Raw genomic sequence first — 12,692 nt, forward strand, 5'->3', positions numbered from 1 at the left:
TAGATGTTACTCCATTTAAAGTTGCTATCTTTCCTATACTGTACGTTATATCCTTGTGTCTCATTCATTTTATACCTAGTAGTTTGTACCTTTTAATATCTTTTCCCGATGTTACATCTCCTCCAAGCCTTCTTTCCACTGGTAACCACTAGTTTATTCTCTATATTTGTGCATCTATTTCTGTTTAGTATATTCATTCATTTTAGTTTTTCATATCCCACATATACATGAGCACATACAGTATTTATTTTTCTCTGTCCAATTTAATTCACTGAGTATAATACCCTCCAAGTCCATCCATGTTGTTGAAAATGGCAAAATTTCATTCTTTTTTATGGCTAAGCAATATTTTACCATATGTGTATATACACATATGAAAATGAATGTGTTAGTCATTCAATTGTGTCTGACTTTTTGTGATCCCATGGACAGTAACCACCAGACTCATGTCTATAGAATTCTCTAGGCAAGAATACTTGAGTGGATTGTCATTCACTCCATCAGGGGATCTTCCTGGCACAGGGATTGAACCCAGGTCCCCTGAATTGCAGGCAGATTCTTTACCGTCTGAGTCACCATGTATATACATTATATATAATGTACATATATATGCCAAAGAATGCACAAAGTACTGCACAGTTGCACTCATCTCACACGTTAGTAAAGTAGTGCTCAAAATTCTCCAAGCCAGGTCTCAACAGTACGTGAACAATGAACTTCCAGATGTGCAAGCTGGATTTAGAAAAGGCAGAGGAACCAGAGATCAAATTGGAACATCTGTTGGATCATCAAAAAAGGAAGAGAGTTCCAGAAAAGCATCTACTTCTGCTTTATTGACTATCCCAAAGCCTTTGACTGTGTGGACCACCACAATCTCTGGAAAGTTCTTAAAGAGATGGGAATACTGGACGACCTGACTTGCCTCTTGAGAAATCTGGAGGCAGGTCAGGAAGCAACAGTTAGAACTGGACATGAAACAGACTGGTTCCAAATAGGAAAAAGAGTACATCAAGGCTGTATATTGTCACCATACTTATTTAACTTATATGCAGAATACATCATGAGAAACGCTGGGCTGGAATCACAAGCTGGAATCAAGATTGCCAGGAGAAATATCAATAACCTCAGATGAGCAGATGACACCACACTTATGGCAGAAAGCAAAGAACTAAAGAGCCTCTTGATGAAAGTGAAAGAAGAGAGTGAAAAAATTGGCTTAAAGCTCCACATTCAGAAAATGAAGATCATGGCATCTGGTCGCATCACTTCATGGAAAATAGATGGGGAAACAGTGGAAATAGTGACAGACTTTATCTTTTTGGGCTCCCAGATCACTGCAGATGGTGACTGCAGCCATGAAATTAAAAGACCCTTGCTCCTTGGAAGAAAAGTTATGACCAAACTAGACAGCATATTAAAAGGCAGAGACATTACTTTGCCAACAAAGGTCCGTCTAGTCAAGGCTATGGTTTTTCCCAGTAGTTATGTATGGATGTAAGAGTTGGACTATAAAGAAAGTTGCGTGCCGAAGAATTGATGCTTTTGAACTGTGGTGTTGGAGACTCTTGAGAGTCCCTTGGACTGCAAGGAGATCCATCCAGTCCATTCTAAGGGAAATCAGTACTGAATATTCATTGGAAGGACTGATGCTGAAGGTGAAACTCCAATACTTTGGTCACCTGATGTGAAGAACTGACTCATTTGAAAAGACCCTGATGCCAGGAAAGACTGAAGGCAGGGGGAAAAGGGGTTAACAGAGGATGAGATGGTTGGATGTCCTCACCGACTTAATGGATATGAATTTGAGTAAACTCTGGAAGTTGGTGATGGACAGGGAGGCCTGGCATGCTGCAGTCCATGGGGTTGCAAAGAGTTGGACACAACTGAGTGACTGAACTGAACAGATACACATGCAGACATATATCTACAGAAGAGGATTGTGACACACAATTGATAATTTCAGGGGTTTTCTCTACATATACACAAAATCTAGTCTACACTTATTTTTGTTACAGTTCAACAGTTTCTCTTTAACAAAATAACTTCAGTTAGGAATTTTATATATATATATATATATATATATATACATACATTTATTTATATATATATACATATATATATATATATATATATATATATATATATATATATATAGATAATTTCTCACATCCCCTTTATCCATTTACCTTTGATCAACATTTAGGTGGTTTCCATATCTTGATTATTATAAATAAAGCTACTAAGAATATTGGTGTGCCTATATTTCTTTTGCATTAGTGTTTTTTTGTTTCTTCAGATATGTACCCAGGAGTGGAATTGCTGGATTATATTATATTTTATAATTTTTAATTTCTCCATCCTAAAGGAGACCAGTCCTGGTTGTTCACTGGAAGGACTGATGTTGAAGCTGAAACTCCAGTACTTTGGCCACCTCATGCAAAAAGTTGACTCGTTGGAAAAGACCCTGATGCTGGGAGGGATTGGAGGCAGGAGGAGAAGGGGACGTCAGAGGATGAGATGGCTGGATGGCATCACTGACTCGGATGGACATGAATCTGAGTGAACTCTGGGAGTTGGTGATGGACAAGGAGGCCTGGTGTGCTGTGATTCATAGGGTCACAAAGAGTTGGACACGACTGAGCAACTGAACTGAACTGATGATTGTAAATGGGATTGTTTTCTTGTTTTCTCTCTCTGCTACTTCATTATTAGTGTATAGGAAAACAAAATACTTCTGTATGTTAATCTTTTGTTCTGTAACTTTACTGAATCCATTTACTAATGGGGGAGACTGTAGGGTTTTCTATATGCAATATTATGTCATCTGCAAATAGTGACAGTTTCACTTCTTCCTTTCTAATTTGGATGCCTTTTATTTTTTTTTTCTTCTTTGATTGCTGTGGCTAGGACTTCCAACACTCCATTAAATATAAACGATGAGAGTGAGAATCCTTCCTAATTTTAGAGAAAAGCTTCTAGTTTTTTACCATTGATAATGGTATTTTAAAATGATATACTCAGTTTGCTATGTGAATGGGTTAGTCGCTTAGTCGTGTCTGACTCTTTGTGACCCCACGAACTGTAGCCCTTCAGGCTCCTCTATCCATGGGATTCTCCAGGCAAGAATACTGGAGTGGATTGCCAGTTCCTTCTCCAGAGGATCTTCCTGACCCAGGGATTGAACCCAGGTCTCCTGCACTGCAGGCAGATTCTTTACTATCTGAGCTACAGGGAAGTAGTTCCTGTTTAAAAACTCTAAAAGATACACGTGAGCACCGGGAAAGAAAGGGTCAAACGATTTAGCTTCCCTTGAAAAGACACAAGAGTAGCATATGATTCATTGCCCTTTTCAATTTTTTTTAATAATTGAAATATATTTCAATTTTTCCCCAACTATCAGACCTGGTCATCATCTACTGTATGTTTTTCAGAAACTACGGTAACATTTGTGCCACTAAAATTGCCACCTTTAGCTTGAGTCAAATTTTATGAGAAGCTTAATTGTCTTTGTTTTTACTTTTCCATGTTTATTTAAATTTATGAAGATATTTTTTTATTCTCTCATATTATCAAAGTCCAAACAACAATTTTTCTAAAGAGGAATGCCTCAGGGTCATTTGTTACAGCATTTATCAATTATATTTGGCTTCATTTAATTGTTTGCAAAATTAGCTTGTGAAAGTACCACTTAATTTTCTTTCCAGTCTCACTTCTCAAGAAGGTAATTAATGGACTAACTCTAATTAAACATGAATGATAAAGCACAGGGAACTTTTAAATTAAATCATCATTGAACTTCTTCTGTGATATCTATCAATTGGTACTCGGGTACTGAGGGCATTGAATACATTAGAGAACTCAGTGCTCTCCTACTCACACTACCCCATCCCATTTTATCACTGCCTGTAGTTATATGACTAATTTATTAATGTAATTAGAATGTCCATATCTGAGTTCATTTCTTAAATCTGTAAGCTATCAGAAATGTATTGAAAAATACTCTAGTAGGAGCTGCAAAAAATAATGTCAACATTGATCTGTCTAATCCCTCTGAAATAAATAACTATGTCCCTGATGCTTAGGCCCTGGTAAGAAAAATATGTCCTGCTGCAAAAACATGTGAGCATCCATTTTGTATTCTAGGTGGGAGCTATACTTGCAGCTGGCATCTCCTATCTCATTTGAGGTATATGACTGAGAAGTACAAAAAGGAACTTATCAGAAAACTTTGGGGCAACCCACTAAAAATAATCTCTGAATCTCATTTTTGGAAGTTTTTATTTTATTTTATTTTTTTAAATTTATTTATTTATTTTTAATTTTTACTTTACAATTCTGTATTGGTTTTGACATAGATTGACATGAATCCACCACAGGTGTACATGCGTTCCCAAACATGAACCCCCCCTCCCACCCCCCTCCCCACAACATCTCTCTGGGTCATCCCTGCACGTCAGCCCCAAGCGTGTCATATCCTGCATCAGACATAGACTGGCATTTCTATTCTTACATGATATTGTACATGTTTCAATACCATTCTCCCAAATCATCACACCCTCTCCCTCTCCCTCTGAGTCCAAAAGTCCACTATACACATCTGTGTCTTTTTTGCTGTCCTGCATACAGGGTCATCATTGCCATCTTCCTAAATTCCATATATATGTGTTAGTATACTGTATTGGTGTTTTTCTTTCTGGCTCACTTCACTCTGTATAATCGGCTCCAGTTTCATCCATCTCATCAGAACTGATTCAATTGTATTCTTTTTAATGGCTGAGTAATACTCCATTGTGTATATGTACCACAGCTTTCTTATCCATTCATCTACTGATGGACATCTAGGTTGTTTCCATGTCCTGGCTATTATAAACAGTGCTGCAATGAACGTTGGGATACATGTGTCTCTTTCAATTCTGGTTTCCTCTGTGTGTATGCCCAACAGTGGGATTGCTGGGTCATAAGGCATTTCTATTTGCAATTTTTAAAGGAATCTCCACACTGTTCTCCATAGTGGCTGTACTAGTTTGCATTCCCACCAACAGTGTAGGAGGGTTCCCTTCTCTCCACACCCTCTCCAGCATTTATTGCTTGCAGATTTTTGGATCGCAGACATTCTGACTGGTGTGAAGTGGTACCTCATTGTGGTTTTGATTTGCATTTCTCTAATAATGAGTGATGTTGAGCATCTTTTCATGTGCTTGTTAGCCATCCGTATGTCTTCTTTGGAGAAATGTCTATTTAGTACTTTGGCCCATTTTTTGATTGGGTTGTTTATTTTTCTGGAATTGAGCTGCAGGAGTTGCTTGTATATTTTTGAGATTAGTTGTTTGTCAGTTGCTTCATTTGCTATTATTTTCTCCCATTCGGAAGGCTGTCTTTTCACTTTGCTTATGTTTTCCTTTGTTGTGCAGAAGCTTTTAATTTTAATTAGATCCCATTTGTTTATTTTTGCTTTTATTTCCAGAATTCTGGGAGGTGGATCATAGAGGATCCTGCTGTGGTTTATGTCGGAGAGTGTTTTGCCTATGTTCTCCTCTAAGAGTTTTATAGTTTCTGGTCTTACATTTAGATCTTTAATCCATTTTGAGTTTATCTTTGTGTGCGGTGTTAGAAAGTGATCTAGTTTCATTCTTTTACAAGTGGTTGACCAGTTTTCCCAGCACCACTTGTTAAAGAGATTGTCTTTACTCCATTGTATATTCTTGCCTCCTTTGTCAAAGATAAGGTGTCCATATGTATGTGGATTTATCTCTGGGCTTTCTATTTTGTTCTATTGATCTATATGTCTGTCTTTGTGCCAATACCATACTGTCTTGATGACTGTGGCCTTGTAGTAGAGCCTGAAGTCAGGCAAATTGATTCCTCCAGTTCCATTCTTCTTTCTCAAGATTGCTTTGGCTATTCGTGGTTTTTTGTATTTCCATACAAATCTTGAAATTATTTGTTCTAGTTCTGTGAAAAATATCGCCGGTATCTTGATAGGGATTGCATTGAATTTGTAAATTGCTTTGGGTAATATACTCATTTTCACTATATTGATTCTTCCGATCCATGAGCATGGTATATTTCTCCATCTATTAGTGTCCTCTTTGATTTCTTTCATCAGTGTTTTATAGTTTTCTGTATATAGGTCTTTAGTTTCTTTAGGTAGATATATTCCTAAGTATTTTATTCTTTTTGTTGCAATGGTGAATGGAATTGTTTCCTTAATTTCTTCTTCTACTTTCTCATTATTAGTGTATAGGAATGCAAGGGATTTCTGTGTGTTGATTTTATATCCTGCAACTCTACTATATTCATTAATTAGCTCTAGTAATTTTCTGGTAGAGTCTTTAGTGTTTTCTATATAGAGGATCATGTCATCTGCAAACAGTGAGAGTTTTACTTCTTCTTTTCCAATTTGGATTCCTTTTATTTCTTTTTCTGCTCTGATTGCTGTGGCTAAAACTTCCAGAACTATGTTGAATAGTAGTGGTGAAAGTGGGCACCCTTGTCTTGTTCCTGACTTAAGGGGAAATGCTTTCAATTTTTCACCATTGAGGATAATGTTTGCTGTGGGTTTGTCATATATAGCTTTTATTATATTGAGGTATGTTCCTTCTATTCCTGCTTTCTGGAGAGTTTTTATCATAAATGGATGTTGAATTTTGTCAAAGGCCTTGTCTGCATCTATTGAGATAATCATATGGTTTTTATTTTTCAATTTGTTAATGTGGTGAATTACATTGATTGATTTGCGGATGTTGAAGAATCCTTGCATCCCTGGGATAAAGCCCACTTGGTCATGGTGTACGATCTTTTTAATGTGTTGTTGGATTCTGATTGCTAGAATTTTGTTGAGGATTTTTGCATCTATGTTCACCAGTGATATTGGTCTGTAGTTTTCTTTTTTTGTAGTATCTTTGTCAGGTTTTGGTATTAGGGTGATGATGGCCTCATAGAATGAGTTTGGAAGTTTCCCTTCCTCTGCAATTTTCTGGAAGAGTTTGAGTAGGATAGGTGTTAACTCTTCTCGAAATTTTTGGTAGAATTCAGCTGTGAAGCCGTCTGGGCCTGGGCTTTTGTTTGCTGGAAGATTTCTGATTACAGTTTCAATTTCCGTGCTTGTGATGGGTCTGTTAAGATTGTCTATTTCTTCCTGTTTTAGTTTTGGAAAATTGTATTTTTCTAAGAATTTGTCCATTTCTTCCAGGTTGTCCATTTTATTGGCATATAATTGCTGATAGTAGTCTCTTATGATCCTTTATATTTCTGTGTTGTCTGTTGTGATCTCTCCATTTTCATTTCTAATTTTATTGATTTGATTTTTCTCTCTTTGCTTCTTGATGAGTCTGGCTAATGGTCTGTCAATTTTATTTATCCTTTCAAAGAACCAGCTTTTGGCTTTGTTGATTTTTGCTATGATCTCTTTTGTTTCTTTTGCATTTATTTCTGCCCTAATTTTTAAGATTTCTTTCCTTCTGCTAACTCTGGGGTTCTCCAATTCTTCCTTTTCTAGTTGCTTTAGGTGTAGAGTTAGGTTATTTATTTGACTTTTTTCTTGTTTCTTGAGGTATGCCTGTATTGCTATGAACTTTCCTCTTGGCACTGCTTTTATAGTGTCCCGCAGGTTTTAGGTTGTTGTGTTTTCATTTTCATTCATTTCTATGCATATTTTGATTTCTTTTTTGATTTCTTCTGTGATTTGTTGGTTATTCAGAAGCGTGTTGTTCAGCCTCCATATGTTGGAATTTTTAATAGGTTTCCTCCTGTAATTGAGATCTAATCTTAGTGCATTATGGTCAGAAAAGATGCTTGGAATGATTTCGATTTTTTTGAATTTATCAATGTTATGTTTATGGCCCAGGATGTGATCTATCCTCGAGAAGGTTCCATGAGCACTTGAGAAAAAGGTGAAATTCATTGTTTTGGGGTGAAATGTCCTATAGATATCAATTAGGTCTAACTGGTCTAATGTATCATTTAAAGTTTGCATTTCTTTGTTAATTTTCTGTTTAGTTGATCTGTCCATATGTGTGAGTGGGGTATTAAAGTCTCCCACTATTATTGTGTTGTTGTTAATTTCCCCTTTCATACTTGTTAGCATTTGTCCTACATATTGTGGTGCTCCTATATTGGGTGCATATATATTTATAATTGTTATATCTTCTTCTTGGATTGATCCTTTGATCATTATGTAGTGGCCTTCTTTGTCTCTTTTCACAGCCTTTGTTTTAAAGTCTATTTTATCGGATATGAGTATTGCCACTCCTGCTTTCTTTTGGTCTCTATTTGCATGGAATATCTTTTTCCAACCCTTCACTTTCAGTCTGTATGTGTCCCTTGTTTTGAGGTGGGTCTCTTGTAAGCAGCATATAGAGGGTTCTTGTTTTTGTATCCAATCGGCCAGTCTTTGCCTTTTGGTTGGGGCATTCAATCCATTTACATTTAAGGTAATTATTGATAAGTATGATCCCGTTGCCATTTGTTTTATTATTTTGGGTTCGGGTTTATACTCCCTTTTTGTGTTTCCTGTCTAGAGAATATCCTTTAGAATTTGTTGGAGAGCTGGTTTGGTGGTGCTGAATTCTCTCAGCTTTTGCTTGTCTGTAAATCTTTTGATTTCTCCTTCGTATTTGAATGAGATCCTTGCTGGGTATAGTAATCTGGGCTGTAGATTATTTTCTTTCATCACTTTAAGTATGTCTTGCCATTCCCTCCTGGCCTGAAGAGTTTCTATTGAGAGATCAGCTGTTATCCTTATGGGAATCCCCTTGTGTGTTATTTGTTGTTTTTCCCTTGCTGCTTTTAATAATTGTTCTTTGTGTTTGATCTTTGTTAATTTGATTAATATGTGTCTTGGGGTGTTTCGCCTTGGGTTTATCCTATTTGGGACTCTCTGTGTTTCTTGGACTTGGGTGATTATTTCCTTCCCCATTTTAGGGACGTTTTCAACTATTATCTCCTCAAGGATTTTCTCATGGTCTTTCTTTTTGTCTTCTTGGAAGTTTTTAGATATATAAAATATGTCTGTTACCTTGATTGTGGTAATGTTTTCACAGGCATATGCATATCTTCAAACTAGTTTACATGTAAATATGAACAGTTTTCTGTATGTCAGTTTATACCTTGATAAAGCTGTTTTAAAAATAGAATTAGTCTCAAAGTGGCTATTCATTTGCTGTCCTTTTGAATACATTACCATAAGTTTGGCACCTTAGAACAAAACTCTTTTATTAACTCATAGTACTGTCAGGCAGACACCTGGGCTGCGGTGGCTGAGTTCCCTGCTCAGGTGCTTATAAGGCTGAAATCTGTGTGCTCTCATTCAGATTCCAAGGCTCTAAGTTGGATTGGGTCAGAATTCACTTCCTTGCAGTTATAGAACGAACATTCCTGTTTCCTTGATGGCTGTCAGCTGGAGGCCACCGTCCATGTTCCCCTGTCATGTGACCCTCTCAGTCTTCAGAACAGTCGATGGAAAATCTTTTGACTCTGCTTGGGATGCCACAATGAAAGCATTGCAGACTAGGTGGCTTACACAACAGAAATTCATTTCCTCACACTTCTGGAGTAAGTCCAAGATCAAGGTTGGTTTCTTGTGAGAGCCTCTGGGTTGGTTTCTGGTGCTGTGGCTTCTATGTGTGTGTAGAAAAGGGGCTGTACTCCAGTGTCTCTGCCTCTTACAAAGACACTAGTTATATTGCATTAAGCCCCCACACTATGAGCTCATCTAATGTTCACTGCCTTCTTACAGGCCTTGTCTCTAAAAACAGTCACACTGGCAGTTAGGGTCTCACCATATACATTTTGGTGGGAAACAATTCAGTCTGTGATACTTCCTCATATCAAATTCTCTTGTGCTTTGAAACTCGCTCACCAGGGAGAGTCTTGCATCTTTTAAGGGCTCATATGGTCATATCAGATCCACAGAGAATCTCTGCCTCTCAAAGTCAGCTGATTTGGGACCTTATTTACTTCTGGAATACTCCTTCAGAACACTGCCTAGACTTTAGTTTTAAACAGAATAACGCAAAGTTCATGGGGTGAATCGAAAAGATGTGTCATATTGGGGGCAAGAATCTTGGGGTACATCTTAGAATGGGCCAACCCCACCTAAGTCAAAGGATATGATGAATATTGCCATATAGCACTGGTATAATATTTTATTTTTAAATTTTATTTATTTTTGGTTGCGCTGGGTCTTTTGTTGTTGTGGAGAGGCTTTCTCTAGTTTGCGGCTAGCCAGGGTTACACTTTGCTGGTGGTGCTCGGACTTCTCATTGTTGTGGCTTCTCTTGTTGCTGAGCATGGGCTCTAGGCTCACAGGCTTTAGTAGTCGTAACATGTGGGCTCCGTAGTTGTGGCTGGCAGGCTCTCAACTGCATACTCAGTGGTTGTTGCACATGGGCTTAATTGCCTCATGGCATGTGGAATCATCCTGGACCAGGAATTGCCCCTGTGTCTCCTGAATTGGCAGGCAGATCTTAACCATTGGACCACCATGGAAGTCCTGAACTGATACGTTAATTTTTAGGAAGCAAAAATTACCTTTTTGTTAGCTTAGCAGTTTTCCTTTCTTTTGTATTTTGTCTAAACATGTCCATTTTGCTGTGCACTAACAACAGTGGTGGCACCCACTTTAGTACTCTTGTCTGGAAAATCCCAGGGACAGTGGAGCCTGGTAGGCTTCTGTCTATGGGGTCGCACAGAGTTGGACACGACTGAAGTGACTTAGCAGCAGCAGCAGCAGCAGCAACAACAGTGGTAATTTCCTCAAAGTTTAAGATAGGATAATGGCACAAAGGTGAAAACAGTATAGCTTAACTCTCCCCTTCTAAAAAGCCTCATGATGGAGAGCATTCCCAGGGTGCTTTAGATAGCCTTCTGACTTGTAATCTGCCCCTGTGAGTCCTTTATACGGTAGTAGCTCATGTCCACGAGGCTATATTTCAACACTAGAAGACAGGCATTTGGAGAGATTTTAGTATTTTTCAGTTTTGCCCTTGTCATTTAACAGGCTCCTTCAAAAGAGTGGTGCACAGCATGGTGGTACAGAGTCCTGTGCTATGAATGTCTGATCTCCTGCTTTCATATTGAATGACTACCACCTAACTCCTGAGGATTCATGATGCTTATTTTCCCATTCTAATTTATCAGCACCACCTCTGCTTTTCTTTTCAGTGCTACTGTTCTCCTGTGGTGCTCACCAATACATTATCAACAGCCTTTCTTGAATTTACACAGTCCTACCAGTCATTTTGACTGCCCAAAGCAAAAGAAGAAGGAATTCACTTCCATCTTTATTCTTTGTCAGCTTGTAGCAACTTCTTTTAAACAACAGCAAAACTCTTAAGCTCTTCAAACAAAATGGATGTGAATCATTCATTGTTTTACATTGTCCACTTGTATATTTACATAAGTTCTTCAAGGAATACAGGGTGTTTGCACACTATTTCAGTGGTTCTTGAGTATTTGCCCATGTTTACAATCAATGCAAAGAAGTGTTCATGATACTTAACTGGCTCTATTATTTGAGATAATGGCAGTTGATTATCCTAGTGGACAGCTCTAATTTCCATCTTAATATTGCATTATAGTCCTCGTTTCCTCCACCAGTGTAGCAGGTGATGATAATATGGTGTCTGTTAACTTCTGAGGACATTTCCTTGGTGTCAGGTGCTGGACTAAGTACTTTATGCATCTCACTCTACATATATTGCATACTCCTCATAAAAGCACAATTAAGTAGGTATTATGATTATTCTATGTACAATTCAGTTCAGTCACTCAGTGGTGTCCGACTCTTTGTGACCCCATGAATTACAGCACACCAGGGTTCCCTGTCCATCACCAACTCCCAGAGTTCACTCAAACTCACGTCCATCGAGTTGGTGATACCATCCAGCCATCTTATTCTCTGTTTTCCCCTTCTCCTCCTACCCCCAATTCCTCCCAGCATCAGAGTCTTTTCCAATGAGTAAACATTTTGCATGAAGTGGCCAAAATATTGGAGTTTCAGCGTTCGCATCATTCCTTCCAAAGAAATCCCAGGGTTGATATCTTTCAGAATGGACTGGTTGGATCTCCTTGCAGTCCAAGTGACTCTCAAGAGTCTTCTCCAACACCACAGTTCAAAAGCATCAAATCTTGGGCACTCAGCTTTCTTCACAGTCCAACTCTTACATCCATACATGACCACTGGATAAACCATAACCTTGACTAGATGGACCTTTGTTGGCAAAGTAATGTCTCTGCTTTTTAATATGCTATCTAGATTGGTCATAACTTTCCTTCCAAGGAGTAAGCGTCTTTTAATTTCATGGCTGCAATCACCATCTGCAGTGATTTTCGAGCCCAAAAAAGTAAAGTCTGACACTGTTTCCACTGTTTCCCCATCTATTTCCCATGAAGTGATGGGACCAGATGCCATGATCTTCGTTTTCTGAATGTGGAGCTTTAAGCCAACTTTTTCACTCTTCTCTTTCACTTTCATCAAGAGGCTTTTTGATTCCTCTTCACTTTCTGCCATAAGGGTGGTGTCATCTGCATATCTGAGGTTATTGATATTCTCCCAGCAATCTTGATTCCAGCTTGTGCTTCTTCCAGCCCAGTGTTTTTCATGATGTACTCTGCATATAAGTAAAATAATCAGGGTGACAATATACAGCCCTGAGGTACTCCTTTTCCTATTTGGAACCAGTCTGTTGTTC

Source organism: Oryx dammah, unplaced genomic scaffold (assembly GCF_014754425.2).
Source record: "Oryx dammah isolate SB20612 unplaced genomic scaffold, SCBI_Odam_1.1 HiC_scaffold_1, whole genome shotgun sequence".
Classification (NCBI taxonomy): domain Eukaryota; kingdom Metazoa; phylum Chordata; class Mammalia; order Artiodactyla; family Bovidae; genus Oryx; species Oryx dammah.